This window comes from Corylus avellana, chromosome ca2, assembly GCF_901000735.1.
Source record: "Corylus avellana chromosome ca2, CavTom2PMs-1.0".
NCBI classification, from domain to species: Eukaryota; Viridiplantae; Streptophyta; class Magnoliopsida; order Fagales; family Betulaceae; genus Corylus; species Corylus avellana.
Genome location: NC_081542.1, coordinates 18,652,404 through 18,658,394, shown reverse-complemented (window position 1 = coordinate 18,658,394; position 5,991 = coordinate 18,652,404). Strand labels below are relative to the sequence as shown.

Sequence of the window (5,991 nt, the reverse complement as noted above, 5' to 3'; positions counted from 1 at the left end):
ACATGTCAAACATCCTAACCTTTGCTTATGTCTTCTAAGGACTTGTTATTTTCACTCTTTTTGCTAAGTAACATAAATTATACAAATTTCAAGTAGAATTCACCCTTAAAAATTAACTTGCAAGGGAAGGGAACTATTTTACACGGAAATAAATGAAGCATAATTTAGAATGCTCCTCTCCAGGCATATAAGAACAGCCGTCTACCTGTTGACCAATGTTTTGAAATTCTTTCATCTGCTAATCAGTTTATCAGCCTTGATCCAAGAAAGCATGCTAATCAACCTAATTCCAGCTAGCTACGCCTCTACATAATCACTACAAGTAGTAGCCATTATTGTAGCAATCAATTGTAGCTAGTTTGATCATATTTCTCATGTTAGTCTTTTTAAGTAGGATTTGGGTATAAAATCTCTCTATTGTTTCTTTCTACTGTATGACTTATGCCACAATAATTTTGTTATTCACAATTTCTTGACAATTATGATGTGTTATTGTGTTTTGATGAAGCCCTTTGAAGGATTTGGCGTATCCAAAGTTATAGATTCTGATCATCCAAATTTCAAGACTGGGGATTTAGTTTCAGGGATTACTGGCTGGGAAGAATACACCTTGATTCACAGAACTGAACAGTTGAGGAAAATTCAGCAAGATGATGATATTCCTCTCTCATACCATGTTGGTCTTCTTGGTATGATTCTTTCTGGCTTGATACCAATTGTCTTAACTATGAATCTTTTAGTATCTGTCATGCTTTCACCTTTACTCTGCCATAAAGTCCCCTGAAGCAATTGAGAATCTTAATAGTTTGTATAAAGATATGATTTTAAATCCTGTCTGAGGATTAGACTTGTATTAATAATGTCAATCATAGATTTCATGCTTTGATCTTTCTCCATAAAAAAAGGAAATAAATAAATGAAATGAATAAAAATTTCAAGGGCCCTAAACAAAATTTCCCCAAACCTACTATGGCTCTGCCTATGCTCTTTCTTAATATTGTCAGCTCTTGTTCCCATTTCGACAGTCATAAACTGATCTGTTCTAAACATAAATAATTCAATTTCTTTTCTTTTTACTTTGGCTGATGTCAATCAAAAATTTAAATCCCTTACTTCAAATATGTGAAATAAATGATCTTTCAGTAAGATTGTGCATTAGTCATCTAAAGCAGATGCTATTTTCTACAGGTATGCCAGGTTTTACTTCTTATGCAGGATTCTTTGAGGTCTGCACCCCAAAGAAAGGGGAGTATGTCTTTGTTTCTGCAGCTTCTGGAGCCGTTGGCTAGCTTGTTGGCCAGCTTGCTAAGTTGCATGGTTGCTATGTAGTTGGAAGTGCTGGCACAAGCCAAAAAGTAAGTGTCTTTTATTTTTATCTTTGGAAGAATTGTTTGAACAATATATTTTTTTAAGGCTTTCCTGTGTATGAGTTGGAGTTTTTGTTGCTTAGTTAATCAACCCTGACATGTAAAACAACTTAAGTGGGCCATATATACCAGATTGATCTTCTGAAGAACAAGCTTGGATTCGATGAAGCTTTTAACTACAAGGAAGAACCAGATTTTAATGCAGCATTGAAAAGGTTAATTATGAGCTTTTTGAGGATGGAGTATGATATTAAAGAAGTTGTTTTTTCTTCTTTTTCTTTTGTCTCCTTGAAATAAGTTGCAAATTTCATTGGCTGTGACTCAATTAACAGGTACTTTCCACAAGGCATTGACATCTACTTTGACAATGTGGGTGGGGAAATGCTGGATGCAGCACTTGATAACATGAGGGTTCATGGGCGAGTTGCCATTTGTGGGGTGTTGTCTCAGCAGGATTTCTCAAAGCCAAGAGGGATTTACAAGTGGCTCAATCTCATAACAAAGAGCATCAAGATGCAGGGATTCCTGCAGCATGATTACCTGCACCTGTACCCAAGCTTCATGGAACATGTCATCGGCAATTACAAGCAAGGAAAAATTGTTGTCATCGAAGACAGGAATGAAGGATTGGAAAGTGCTCCAGCTGCCTTTGTCGGCTTATTTCATGGCAAAAATGTTGGTAAGCAGGTCATTCGTGTAGCCCATGAATGATTATTGCCTAATGTGGTGTGTTCATATTGCAAACATCAATCTTCCATCACTTTGTTAAAATGGATCATTTGAAATAAAAATGTCGGATCATTACTGAGTTTTTTCAATATATATATATTATGGAGAGAGGAGAGAGTGTGCAAGTCTTAAAAGGGAACAAGGATCATTTTCTTCAATTCGAAGTGAAGAAATGTAACGGGTATTAATGAATAAGCTCCACATCATTTTGGTTCCATTTTTGTGGTAAAAGATTTGGTAACCATAACAACTCTCAATTCCTATTAGGATAGTTTAAAGTCCACTTATTTTTTGCTATAAATTTAATGTCAAGTTATAGTAGTAGCGCCTAACGGTATTTGCAGATGTCAAAAAATAAAATAAAATAATGCTATTTAGTAGACTAATATATGATAGTAAAACAACTATTGATAGCGAAAATCATCCGTTAATTATTACTATTTTATTTTACAAGTGTCAATCCAATTATTGATTTTTACTACAACATCACCAAATTCTATAGCAATGGTAAAATAGTTGGCTAAATAACATTATTAAAAAAAAAGTAAGTGAAAAACTTGGGGCATTATAGCACGTCTGCCACGGCCGGCTCAATAAATTTAGAGGCTTAAGGCGACACTTTTAAATAGGGCTTTTTTTTTTCTTTATTCAAATATTAATTAAATAGTAATTAGTTATAATATTGATCCAACGTTTGCACTATACAAATAATTAGTTATACTCCTCATATATGAAAATCCAACAATTCATAAAATAATCAAATAAAAAAATTAATGCAGTGGCTGAGTGAGTTTTTGGTAATTAGAATTCACTAACCTTTTTTTTATCACTGATCCTTATGGAATGATCTGAAAGACTTAAACCATGAGTTGGAAAATCATGAAATTGGAGAAGATGAGAATTTTCAAATGAGATTTTCCATCTTCTGATCATTTATTAATTTTTTTTTTTTTTTTTTTTTCATTTGAACTATGAGACTTTCAAAATTGAGCGTTGGAGAAGATATGGGGATAGCATAGTATTAACATCGATTTTTAATGGTTTAATGCTACTAATTGAATGCTATTCATTTTTAATATTATCTATCTTTTTAAGAAATTCTTAAGCGATTATAGAAAAGAAACAAAAAAAAATCAACATGAAAATCAAGTGGAAACTCTAGAAGAAAAAATTGTAAGAATAATCTTACAATGTGTCAATTATAAGTAGTATCACAATCTTGCAATGCATTTAATGCTATCAAATTGAACATGATGCTATTGAATTAATTATCGTTTAATACTATTAATTTTCAAGAAGTTTTGGGTGTATCAAAGAAAATCATAATTAAATATATCAACCCCCAACTATTTATGATTGTAAGGACAAATTTCGTGTGTCTTGTGTATAATATTAATATCATATTATAATTGGAGGCCTTGATTAAGAGTATGTACTAAAATTAAAGATTTATTAATTTGTTTAGAGAAGTTATTTCCATCTTTTTTTCTTTTTTTTTTTCTTTTTTTGAGTATTATTCAGCTCATAAAGAGCAAATCAAGTAGAGGAGGATAACTCCTCCTTCCTGACAATACCATCTATACAAGACCAGACAATATCGGTGACATGATTACAAGCCTCATTTGCTAGCCCATGGGCAGCAGAATTGGCCTCCCTTACCACATGTTGAAAACTTGATGTACCTAAGGAACTCAGGGCAGATTTTACATCTTCTACAGAGTGCCCAAAAAGGCGATCACAAGGTGTTCTGGAGTTCATTGCATTTACAATCTGCAAAGCATCCCCTTCAAAAATGATATCCGCAAAGCCTTTCTCTTTTCCAAACATCACAGCATGGAGGGCTGCCATTGCTTTAGCAACCGCCGGCGTCAATGAAAGTGTATACTTTATACCACAAGCGGCCATATAACGTCCCTTATCATCCCTTGCAATTATACCCAGCCTCACACCTCCATTTTGTTTATCCAGAGCCGCATCCCAGTTTATCTTTATCATATTCAACAGCGGCGGTTTCCAGATTTCTTTCACGTGTTCATGGGATTGCCGTTCAGTGCATTTCTGTCCATTGGTGACCCGCTAGAAACCTTCCAACGCGTGTCTTGCTTCATTTAGCACCTATGTAGGATGAGTGAACAATCTCCCGTGAACCACATCATTACGACGGAACCACAACCTCCTAGCCGTAACTACAAAAAGCTCAACCTCCTTAATAGCACAACAAGATAGCACTGCGTCAAACAGCTAGAGAGACTCCTTTCCCACTCACGGGCTTTTTTGTAAAGTAATTGGGCTACCATTCCAAACATCATTAGCCGAAGGACACTCCCACAGAAGATGGGCAATTGTCTCCTCCTCTCTTAGATAGACCGGGCATAATGCATTATTGACCACCCCTCTCCAAAACAGGTTTACTTAGTGGGGAGAAGGTTGTGACAAGCTTTCCACAAAAATATCTTTACACCATTAGGAACCTGAAGGCTCCAGCAAGCCTTCCACACGTCTTGTCCATTATCCGTGTTAGAAGCCCCACTGTTTTGCATCTCGTCTCTCCACCGCCATATGGTAGGCACTTTATTGAGATATGATTTGATTCCTTGAAATTCCTCCCTTGATTATCTACCATTTATTTCTCTTAATTAGTTCCCATGTATATAGAAGCACACCTGTATGTCATTATTAGATTTTATATTTGAATTGTATTTTCCTTTTCTTAGTCCATAGTTTATGGGATTTTGTCCCCCTTAATGTACTATAAAACATAGCTCAAAGATGCAGAATTATATATGAGAATTCATTCTCTTTTCATGTCTTTGTTCAATCTTGTTCCAAGTTATATTTCTTAACATGGTATCAGAGCAGTTCTGATTTCCATTTTTTTTCCTCCATCAACATGTCCGAGTCACACACAAATGTGGAGGGTCATACACCCTTGAACAACGAAACACCTCACACAACAACCAGTGATGTTTCTCTTCAATCTTCTCCATATTATCTCCATTCTGCTGATCATCCAGGAGCAGTTTTGTGTTCTACCCATCTCACCGGTGACAACTACATCACCTGGAAGCGAGCCATGAAAATGGCCTTAAATGCCAAAAACAAATTTGGCTTTGTAGATGGTTCTCTTACTCGACCACCAGCCAACTCCACAGACCTTCCTATGTGGGAAAGATGTAATGATATGGTGCTATCATGGATCCTTAACTCCATTGATAAATCGCTCGTCAACAGTGTCATCTATTGCAACAATCCTCGAGAGGTATGGATCGACTTAGAAGAACGTTTCTCTCAAGGTAATAATCCCCGAATCTTTAAGTTAAAAAGAGATATATCTACCTTGAGCCAAGATCATATGTCAATTGCTGCCTACTATAACATTATCAAATCATATTGGGATGAGTTAAATACACTCACAACCATCCCAGAATGCTCTTGTGGTGCCTTGCGAGAACTCAACCAAATGCAAGAAGTTGAACGTGTCTTTCAATTCCTTATGGGATTGAACGAATCATATGCTTCCATCCGCAGTCAGATTCTTGCTGTAGATCCTCTTCCCAACGTTGGCAAAGTTTATTCCATCATCCATCAAGAAGAAAAACAGAGATTGCTCCACCTCCCTACATCCAATTCTGATTCTATAGCCATGGCAGCAAATCGAAATTTTTTGCAATCTCGTCCAAATGAATCACGAGGCAGAGGACGTGGTAGGCCAAAATGCGATCACTGTGGAGCTCTTGGACATTGGAAAGATGTCTGCTATAAGCTCGTAGGGTATCCATCCAATTGGGATCATTCTCGCAACAATCAAAAGTCTGGCCCCCCAAAAGGATCCTCTCCTTATGTTGCTCATCATGTCTCTACAAAACCAGGAACATCTCATACCAGTGAAAGTTCA

At 36.1% G+C, this 5,991-nt stretch overlaps 1 pseudogene; it reads left to right on the top strand.

The window, feature by feature from the left end:
• The first annotated feature begins 492 nt into the window (after window positions 1–492).
• LOC132171609 (2-alkenal reductase (NADP(+)-dependent)-like) lies at window positions 493–2,171 on the top strand (annotated as a pseudogene).
• Window positions 2,172–5,991: the final 3,820 nt, after the last annotated feature.